An 11,331-nucleotide genomic window follows, 5' to 3' on the forward strand; every position below is an offset into this window, starting at 1 on the left:
TTTATAACATTTGACATTCTTTTTCTTCTGTATTTTCTTCTTACTTTTGATTATATATTAGAAAGCTGTGTGTAAAATATAAAAAATCAAGTAATAAGTCAGTGATGATACATATTTACAACCTACTTTTTAAGTGATATAGAATTCAGAAATTATGGGCCTAAACAAGTCAATCCTATTATTTTATTGCCAAATTAGGCATTATTTGTCTAGTCATTTACTAAGCGGTATTGTTTCCCAGTAAAATTTAAGCAAATAACTATCTGGAGACATGACCCTTAAGATAGAAAAAAATCATATAGAATGCTCAGTTTTAAAAGTATTCTATTTCAATTTGAGTATGAATGTTATTTACTTCATCTCTTTGAAAGGATATTAAAATAAGAGGATAGGACTATTAAGTTATAGCTGTTAAGTACTATTTCTTGTTATCACTGAAAAAAAAGTCATCTTTAGATTGACTGCTAATGATACTCCTTTTAGAAGGACTGAGGGCTTGTGTGCATGAAAACCACAACCTACTTTATAATTGGCTAATACCTACAGAATGAACAAACTTACTTTTAAAATATAATCTGCTGTGTGTGAGCGTATTTCCTTTATTAATATTTCATGTAAGGCATGTTTATAAATATTTGAGAAAATTATATCAGAATGTCAAACTTTTTATAACCTAAAATAGACAAATACTATAATTAAAACAAATAGAAGTTGGTATAGGTTTTAGAGGCTTGAATCAACCTATACCAACTTCTATTGTTTTCACATTCTGTTAACACAGCTCTTACTAAAATTAACATTTGTCTGAGACATTAAAGTATCTAGAAAAAGTTGCAGCTTGCGTTTTATGTCTTTCCTACAATTTTCCAAAGACTGCCATTGTACTGTAGCAGGATTCATACTAGATGGTGTTCTTACTAACAAGGTGCACGTTGACTTTTCTTAGGGTGTTGATGACTTGCCAAACAGTCATTCAAAACTTTGGTATAAATATAACCACTCACAAAATACATTTAAATAAGTAAATAAAATGGAAAAAATAATGCAAATATAATACAAATAAATTACATATCAGAAAACTCTGCATTCTGAACAGTTTCGACAGGGATTGTTCACATAATAAAATAACCTACATGGTATTTTTTAAAATACCAGTGTACTCCAAAATGATTATTTGGTTTACATGCTTTATCTCTGAATCACATTTGCTTTACATGATTCTTTATTTATAAACTCAGATAATCAGAATGGATTTAACCTAAAGCAGGGGACTGAAAGAATGTAAGAGATTTGTCAAGAACTGGGAGTGAATTGAATCCTTCTAATCCGGTTCCATTAGGATTCCTTACATTGTAAAGGCAAATGGGAACTCCACCAATATTCAGACAGGAAAGCCACTCAACAAAAGTTTAAAGTTTTATAAGGGAAATTCTTACAGCTTGCTTTAAAAGGGAAGGGTGGAGAACTTGCTGTTTTACAGGACACTCCACCCTGGGCAACATCCCCTTGATTAATTATGTAACCAGATCTCCTTTACCATTATCAACTTACCAATCAGGTAATGGCAGATTTTTCTAATGCGTGGTATAAAGTTTGATTAAGGAGGGTCCTCAGAATGTTATGTATAGCATCTGTTTTGTATATCATTAATAAGAAAAGATTAAACTTGCAATACAAGTTAGCATTTTTTCCCAAAGGTAAGGGGGGGAAAAGCTGTTTCGTTAAAAGTTAAGCCTTACAGATATAAATCCTGACTACCTATTCATTATAAAGTCTTTTAAAAGTCGGTGATTATATTCAAATATGCAGGTAAAGGACAAATCTCTAATGTATAAGAACAGATTAAAAATGGGGTTAGCAGTGGTGCAGGTTACTGCACTGGACCCTCACAGTCACAGTTTGAGTCCTGCACCAGGCAGCTTGAAAACCACACAGTGCATGTATGTGTGCATGTGCCCCAAATCCCAGGAGAATGGAAAAGAAGGAATTGCAGTATGGCCATTCCTCCTAGAGGGTGATTTCTCACTTCCCCTCTCATTGTCTCCGTCTCTCCTGTGAGAGCACACATCCTATGGTATAACTTTAAAAAAAAAAAAAAAAGAACAAGTTAAAAATCATAAGTCAGCTAAAACAGTGTTCCAGTGTTTATAGCTGACTGGAGAATATTGAAAAAGGAATAAGTAGTGGTGCTCATAAACCACTAAATTGTGTTGTTTTGTTGTTGTTTTCATTTTTACTTGTTTTACATAAGGCTTGTGTACTTGCTAGAAAGATAGAAACAGTGAGTGAGAACACATCGCCCATGGGCATGGTCACCCTGCAATCCTTTCTCCATTTCTGTCTCCTCTTAGGATTTTGGATATGTATGTGCCCAGCATGTTTTTCAAGTCTGCAACTTGGCTTTGTGGAATCTAGCTGCCTCAACCACCATGCCACAAGCTAACTCAATACAGCTACATTCTTGAAAAGCACAACTAACTACATATATATTCTACAGCCCATACATGCTGTGAAGTGGAGATTTGAGATGATAATGTTGTTCTTCAACTGGAGAAGTGCAGAAACTTCAAGTGCAGAAACCTCATCTGAGTCTTTATCTTCTATTTCCTGTAATATGGAAAATTAGAACAAGTTCTATAACGCTTTATCTTGTGTAAAATCTGGGTGTTTACTGTATCAGTACTGACCTCCCACTGAAGTAATCACTGTGCATCAAATGATTACCTTGTCTCTGAATTTTTAAACTTGAGAGTAAATAGCGATTTGTTTCTGCTCTTGTTTTTCTTTTTGTGAAAATTTTAAACATATGGAAAAGTTAAAAGAATATAACAAATACCCACAAATCTTCCACATTGTGTGTATGTATATATCCCAGCCTAAATATTATACCGTTAATTTTCTGAAAATAAGAATTTTCTCCTACATAATCAGAATACTGCTATCATTCCTAAAAATTCAACAAACTAACTTTGGAATGAAGCCTAGGCATCAGTACTTTTAAAAAAAATTATTTTATTTAACTTTATTTATTTATTTAAATTTGAGCACAGAGGGACAGAGTGACAGAGAGAGAGGGAAAGAAAGAAAGAAAGCTGCCAGGTCTGGGACTCAAACCACAGTCAGCCATGTGGGAGTCCAGCACCCTTAACCACCATGCCACCTGACAGCTCCCAGGCATCAGTACTTTCTAAAGCCCCCAGGTGATTATAATATGCAACCAAGGTTGAGAAACTGTCCACAGATTGTTTAAATTCGAGTTGAACATTTTCAAAAAAATAAAATGTTTTTGCATTTTAGTATGCATAAGAATGTGCCAGTCTTTTAAAGCCAAGCAAATCTAAATTATAGATTTTAGATCAGAGTTTCATAATAATTTATATTACCTTAAGCTTGTCTTATCAAGTTACTACAATTTTCTATTTTTAAAATAAATTTATTTGATCATTTACTTCTTCTATATTGTGATTTAAAGTGCAGAAAATAAAAATTGTTATGTAGGTCTCATATAGTTACCTCATTTAAAACTATTTATACATACATTATTTATTTATTTATTTATTTTTCGTTTCATTTTCTTCCATACATTCAATCACATTATTATTTGTCTTACAAAATGGATATTTCCACAGGTGAACATTTCTCCCTAGTACTGTTGATAACTATGAAATATCTTCAACAGATAATACCACACCTCTTTGTGCCACTAATGCTTTGCCTCCCTGTCCCTCCCACAAATGTCCTTAAACATGTAAGTCAGATATCAATCTTATCATCTAAAACATAAAGTTTTACAAACTTCCACAGAATAAAATTTTATATTGATGAGACTATCCAGAAAGCAAAAATGTAAATATATGTTAAGATTTTAATAAAGAATTTTCTTTTACATGTTAAAATCTGCATGTTTCTTATAACAAAGCAAAAACAAAATAATTTTAACTGAGAACAAATTATTTTTATATATTATGATCATTTCCTTGTCAGCATTAAATTAACATTAGCCTAAAATGTTATCTTCAAAATTCTTAAATACCTACTAATTACTTGTTTGTGGCTTCTGACTAGAACATCACCGTAGAACACACAAGCACATAAACAAGGCATTAAGCATTAAGAAACAAACCGTGGACATTCATGACCATTCTTCAGTGTTAAATGTCAAAGCATGCAATGTGTAAACTGATTATTTTTATGAAATGAATGAAAAGTTTGAAGTAAGACAAATTATACATGTGAAACTGAAATAAAAATGGTAAGACCTAAACTCTAGGCTCTGATGAGCAGGCCACTTGCTCTCTCTGGGCCTGAGGTTTCTCACCTGGTAAAAGAGTTTAGATATGTCTCAGATGCCAGAGGTTCCTGAACATTCTCTGTTCATGGCATTCTTAGTGTCTCACTAATTTTTTTCATGGTATTAAAGGCTAATGAATATATTATAGCTAATGTTCTACTTATTAAGTAGGTAGGTCCAAACTTATTATATACTGTCTGTTTTAACAAGTTAGTAGTTATTTAAAAACTAATCATACAGACACATTTACATTAAAAAAATTTATTCTTAATGGATGTGCATATCTGCTGAGCACCTTCCAATGTCTCAGATCTTGGATTTGGATTGGAAATTACCCTCCTTTCTTGTTCTACATAATTTTCACACAGTCTTCATGTTTTATAGCAGCAGGTTACCAAAACTCAGCCTCACAAAGAAACAATGTCAAGAAAAGGAGTGGTAGGGAACCAGCAGTTAGCATAATGGCTATGTCGCTGGATTCCTAAGTAGTCGACTGTGGTTTGCGTCCCTGACCCGGTGGCTTAAAACTCACGCCGGGCGCGTGTGCGTGCGTGCCCAAGATCCCAAGAGGAGAATGGAGGAGAAGGGACTGCGGTGTGACCATCCCCCCTGGGGTGTGATTTCTCGCTTTCTGTCTCTATGTCTCTCTCTGTCTGTCTGGCGAGCGCACGCGCCCTATAGCAAAAACCTCTCCAAAAAATAAAGAAAAGGAGTGAGATACAATTTAATGTTGAAGTTCTGAACTACCTCAAGCTAGTGGCTGCCTGGTATCTAACTGATGTCACTGTGTTGACCGTGAAAGATTAAAGTACCCCATGATAGTATCTCTGAGTTTGTTGTAAGGCTCTAAGAGCACCTCATGACACACATTTGGGAAACATGAGCTATACTTCCTAAACTACTTGATGTACCTATAATGTATGATCTAAGATATAAAAGCAGAGTAAAATGACCAATTCTGAGGGCCTGAGATAAAAAAATAAAAAATAAAATAAATTAAAAAAAAAACAGGATTGAAGAGGAGGTAAAAGCTGTCATAAATATTCTATCTGCATGGAATGCCCTTCCCTCCCCACTTCACCTACAAAATGCCTAGCTGTACCTCAGAACTCAACCCAAATGTCTTCAGAGTAACCTCTCTAACCAAGTCAAATCTACCTGTAACGTTTTCTCAGCACTCCCTAGCTCTTACTACAATAGACTCATATTCCACAGCACTTACCACAAGTGTGAACACAAATTCTTTTCGTGTAACTATTTGATTACGTTTTCTCTCTCCCAGTAGGCTCTAAGAGGGTAGAAATATGTCTGTTATCACCACTGTATCTCAAAGTGTCTGGTATACAAGGGGTCTTCACAAAGTTCATAGAAAATGCATATCATGAAAAAGGTATGAATTTCCCAAAAAAATTGCCCCAAAATACACTCAGAATTTAATTCCATTTTCCTATAAACTTTTTTTTTTTCATTTTCCCACAAACTTTTGAAGTTCCCTTGTATTGTTGGAATTAAAATATCTTGCTCAGTGACATGAATGAATGCATGTGCCATGAGGGAATAGATTTAACATTCATTTTGATTATGTTCCTTTATTCTAGAACAGCTGTTATTTATGAAAGCATTCCTCTGACTGACTTCTTTTTCCCATACTATTTAAAAGAAAAAGGAACACACATACAGTTGAATCTGAAACTTTAGAAAATAACACCTCAACTGATTAAAAAGATGGCATTGTTTGGATAGGCAGTTAAATGTTCAGAGATTTCTTTTTTTTATTTTCAGTTTCAGTTTATTCTTCCATGAGAGACAGAGAGAAACAGACAGACAGACACTCCTAATAGGGTCTTTATGCTGCAGTCCACCCCAGTCTCAGTCAACCTGGATACCTGCACAATCACCTGGCCCTTCATAGGGGGGGAAAAAAAAGATCATGTTATTATATAAAGGTTACTCAGAGAAAAATGTTAAATCTTCGCAGATGACCACAACTACACTTTAAGAATCATGTGCTCCACTAGTGATGTGAGGAATAGAAAGCAATTGTTTCTTAAAAATAGCAGCTTTTTCTTTAAAAAAAAAAAAAAAAAAAAAAAAGATATTACACTACCAAGACTGGTTTTATGGATATATTAAGCAAAAATGTTAAGGGAAGCTCATAGTATCATTATGAAAATGAATTCTGGGGACCAACAGTTGGCGTAATGGCTATGTCGCTGGACTCCCATGTAGTCGACCGCGGTTCAAGTCCTGGGCACATGTGCGTGCGTGCCCAAGATCCTGTGAGGCGAATGGAGAAGGGCTTGTGGCATGGCCATCCTTCTGGGGGGTGATTCTCACTTTCTGTCTCTCTCTGTTTCTGGCGAGTGTATGTGCCCTATAGCAAAACTTCTCCAAAAATAAATAAATAAATAAATAAGGATTCTGGAAATCCTACTGCTATTCTATTTTAATCTTGTCTATATAAAGGTCTATTACTTAGACAATGTAAAATAATAAAGCATGATATAATTTCTAGATAATGAAAACAACTCTAAAATATAAAGATTTGAAAGTAGGACAAAATGGAGAACGACTGTACCAAATAGCTAACAACCTTAAAAAGCACAGACTTAACAAATTACATTTCACATGCATTTAAACACTGTAAAGTTTCTATGTTAAGAAATTATTATTTTACACATTTTAGACAGAATGGCTATGAGGTCAGAATACAGAGTTGATGAAAGAAGGCTAGATAGAAATGTTTGACTCTGTCCCTGGAACTGCTAGTCCATACACAGTAAATCCTACCTTAGCATACTGTCTTCTTTGGGAATTTGCTCACCTTCTGCTTTAAACAGAGTGGGAACTCCCTGAGGCTATCACTTTCCCACAAACTCTCCCAAACAGTGCCTAATGATTATCTTTTATCACACACCCTGAATATAGGGTTGGTGTTCACCTACTTCCCTGTTGCCACTTCCCAGATCTTTGACTGTATGCTTTTCTACAATTAAAACAGAGGCCATCAATCACAAAATACACCTGTTCCTCTGTAGCTCATGCTAGAATACCTTCTCCCTCACACCTCCCTCTTTCTGTTCCAAAATTCACTAGCTGAGACCAACAGATGGTGTAATGGTGATGTCACTGGACTCCCACGTAGCTGACCACAGTTTGAGTCCCAGACCTAACTGGCTAAAAACTCATGCCCTGGACGTGTGCATATGTGCCCAAAGTCCTGAGAGGAGAATGAAGAAGGGATTGCTGCATGGCCATCGTACCTGGCGGGGTGTGTGTGTGATTTCTTGCTTTCTGTCTCTCTCTGTCTCTCTGGCTAGCGCATATACCCTAAAGCAAAAATGGCTCTTAAAATTTTTTTTTTACTAGCTTACTGCACCTTCCCCATCATCCTCCTTTCCTCTAGCTACTGTAGCATAGTGCTCCTCAAACTTCACGTACATTCAATTACTTGGGTGATTTTGTTAAATCTGGATTCTGACTCAGTATGAACATGCAGAGATTATTCCTATTTTACAAATTCTATGAGAAGCTGTGGTCCACTTGGAGTAACAAAGATCACTATAAGAGCTATTTCTGTTTTTATGTATCTACTATATCTCTAATCTTCCAGTTATGCTTTGTCACTCTTTCTCTCCAGCTTTTACTATTTTTGATTTTAGGGCCAGCAGGTGGCAGAGTGGTTAAGGCGCTGGACTCCCACAAGACAAATTGTGGTTTGAGTCCTGAATCTGGTGGCTTGAAACTCATACCAGACACATAGGCATGCATGCCCAAAAACCCCAGGAGGACAATGGAGAAGGAATTGCAGAGTGACCATCCCCCCATGGGGTGATTTCTCACTTTCCCTCTCACTGTCTCTCTCTGTCTCTTCAGTAAGCACATGCACACTATGGCAAAAACCTTAACAACAACAAACGATCTTTAACATCTATCATTCGTTGGGTATCTTTCTTACACAGCGAATCTTTCTTCCTCTATGCTTTTATGTATACATACCTCTTTCTCTCTCTTCCTATCCACCACCTATTAAAGTATCACCCCTTTAAAATAAAAGTAAACCCAAACCAAAAAGCCCTCCTTTATCTCTTCACTCCCCCACCTACCATTTGATGGCTCCCCCATTCTCAGCCAACATTTTAAAAAGTATTGTCTGCTTGTGATGCCATTTCTTCATCTTCAACTCAATACTGTACTCAAAATGACTTGCAGTACCATTACCCCCAACATAACATTCACTGAAGTCATCAATGACTCTAAGTTAAAAAGCCAGAAATCACATATTTGGTTCTCATCTTATTTGAATCTCTGTATATTATTCTCCATGACAGGACAGTCCCCCTTATTTTCCCATTACCATCCTAGGAACTCTTTCCAATGTGTCTGCAGGACCAGCATTTTTTCTCTAGCCATTAGATATGGAGTTCTAAACTGGAATTGTTCAGTTCTTTAGGGCTCAGTCCCAGTCTTTTTTTAGTATCTATTTGCACCCTGCATTACACCTTTATGCTCTCTTAAGAAACCTACATATCCTTAGGGCTACTTATTATCTTCTCTTAGATGTCTCAAAGGTACCACAACCATATGGCATATGAAGCTAAATTCATCGTTTCTACCTCCACTAGCCCAGAACACTATTATTGCATCTTCCCCATCTTATTTTTTTTCTTTATTGTTTTGACAATCAAATTAAGGGTAATTCCGTATACATTGATTTCAATAGAGAATTTTACATTTGGGTCTGTTAAGCGTTTCTTTCCTTTGCCTCTCCTACCAGTCCTTTACCATACACTCCCCTCCCTTGCAGACTCTAGTACCTACACTTATCTTCCCTGCTATCATATCTTTGGATCTTTTATTCCTGCTATAGAGTGAAGACATGCAATATATATTGAGTAGAGATACAGAGTGTCTGTCTCTTATAGTCTGGTTTACTTTACTTAGCATTAAGCCTTCCATATTCAACCTCTTTGAGTCAAATGACAGTGTTTCCTTGTTCCTTAATCTGAATAGTATCCCATAATGTATATGTGCCACAATTCTTCAACCCAGTCATTAGTTCTTAGGTGCTCAGGTTGATTCCATGTCTTCATGATTGTAAGTAATGCTATTATTGCATTCTTAACATACCCATTGGTATATCTGAAGAAAGGTCTGGAGAATGGTGTAGCCAATGACAGGAAGGATTCAGATAAAAAAAAAAAGAGTTAAATTTATTTTTAGTTTGATGCACTAAACTTTAAGGAACAAACTCATCAGGTGAAAATGGCTTGAAGGCATTTTTAAATGTAGGAATGGTTATGGTGTGAGGTGCTATGCAGGCACTTTCATCTTGTTCTGAGTGCCCTCTGTCCCTGTACAAACATATCACTCTTTATTCACTATCTGATTAATAGTACAGAAAGTTAGAAATCTTGGAGCCATTTTTGGTTGCTTTCTCTCACCTTTTCTGTATTTTCTCTTTCCTCTCAACTCAACTGCTGCCTCTTTGAACTTTCACCTGGATTATTTGACCAATTTTCTAACTACTGTCCCTGCAAATAGTCTTGCTCTCCTATAATCCAGTTTACACTTTCCTCCCAGAGAGATTTTTCTTTCTTTTCTTTTAGAGAGTTTTACAGGGCATGGGTTCTCGCTAGAGAGAGAGAAATCGAGAAATCACCCCTCAGGGAAATGGCCGTTCTCCTTCATTCTCCTCCTCCATCCTCCTCTCCAGATTTTGGGCATGCATGCACACATGCCTGGCGTGGATTTTAAGCTGCCAGGTCCAGACTGGAACTCCAGTCAACAACATAGGAGTCCAGTGACGTAGCCATTACACCATCTGCTGGTCCTCCAGAGTGACTTTTCTAATGACCAGAATGTCGCTTTCTGCTAATTATCTTTAAAATGCTTCCAAGGTTCACAGCATAAATTCTAGGCTCTTTATGAAGAGTCCATGATTTGCTCCCAGAGTTCCCAAGCTTTTCCTTCATTTTTCTCTCCAAGTTGAGCCCCTCCCACCAATCATACCAGACAATATCCTCAAATACATCACACCTTAAATGCTCTTTTTCTTCTTTGCTTTCTTCCTTCTCATCTTACTGAAATCTGACTGGGGAAAGAATACTGTATTGCCTAGCGTAGAGACAAAAAAAAAAAAAAAAAAAGAAAGAAAAAAAAAAGGTTAAGAAATGATAAGCCTTCAAGCCTCAACTCAAATGTGGCCTTCTGAAGCCTTCGCCCCTAGGGAAACTTAGAGTCCCACTGGTTACCTGCCAGCTCACTGCAATTCTCAACCAAAGGTTAGGTGACTCACTGTCTCAGGTTGAAGTTAAGCTGTTTGGCACAGGTTGAAGTTAAGCTGTTTGGCACAGCTTGACACGGGGTGGCTACAAAGCGTTCGCCGACGCGTCATTTATCGTCACACCTTTTTCCGGGCCGAAAACAAGTCCACAAAATAACCCTCCTTCGGACCTCAAGAAGATGGCTACCACACGGTGTCGTTACGTTCTACGTCATCACGTGCCGGGACGAGGGTGGGGCCCTCCAGCGCGATAGAAGGGCGGGGCCGAGCAGGACGGGGCGGGGCTACGCGGGACCAGGGCGGGGCGGGGCCGGTGGGGGTCCCAGGCGCTTCTGCTATTCAGCTGGTGCGCGCGGCGGCAGGAGGCAGAGTCAGGGGAGTCCACTCGACGCTCAGTCCCGAAAGTGTGCCCAGGACCGCACGCTCAGACCGGGGACGGCCGTCGAACCGATCGGAAGCTGGTAATGAGCCGGGGGCCGCGGGGCCACAGTGCGCGACCCAGGCCAGGATTTTAGACAGGCGGCCCAAGCTCCTCTTCCGTCCGGGCCGCCTCACCTGCGGGCAGCTCCGCTCAGCCTCCGCCGGTGTAGACGGCACCTGCGCCACCTCCCTCGCGGGTCTCCGCCCCTCGTCCCCAACCCCCGGGCGCCAGGCTCGGGAGGTTCACCTGTACCAGAGCGGACTGGGGGAATTGAGGCGCGGGGGCGCGGTGCCCTCGCCACCACCCGGAGAGGACGCAGGTGGGGCGGGAGCG

At 38.3% G+C, this 11,331-nt stretch overlaps 1 long non-coding RNA gene across 3 annotated transcripts in view; it reads right to left on the reverse strand.

Moving 5' to 3' along the window:
* The window catches only part of LOC102492530 (uncharacterized), a 46,884-nt gene extending 35,838 nt beyond the window's left edge, over positions 1-11,046 (reverse strand). The window contains exons 1-3 of one of the 3 annotated variants that reach the window (XR_001369456.2): positions 10,546-11,046; positions 10,331-10,408; positions 5,770-6,195 (exon numbers count right to left, since the gene is read on the reverse strand). This is a non-coding gene — a long non-coding RNA (uncharacterized LOC102492530). Of the gene's footprint in view, positions 1-2,504; positions 2,608-5,769; positions 6,196-10,330; positions 10,409-10,545 lie in introns of those variants that run through there. The other 2 variants (XR_001369455.2, XR_001369454.2) reach the window with 2 other exon arrangements.
* Positions 11,047-11,331: the final 285 nt, after the last annotated feature.

The sequence above is a fragment of the Tupaia chinensis genome, unplaced genomic scaffold (genome assembly GCF_000334495.1).
Source record: "Tupaia chinensis unplaced genomic scaffold, TupChi_1.0 Scaffold143481_1, whole genome shotgun sequence".
Lineage (NCBI taxonomy): Eukaryota > Metazoa > Chordata > Mammalia > Scandentia > Tupaiidae > Tupaia > Tupaia belangeri.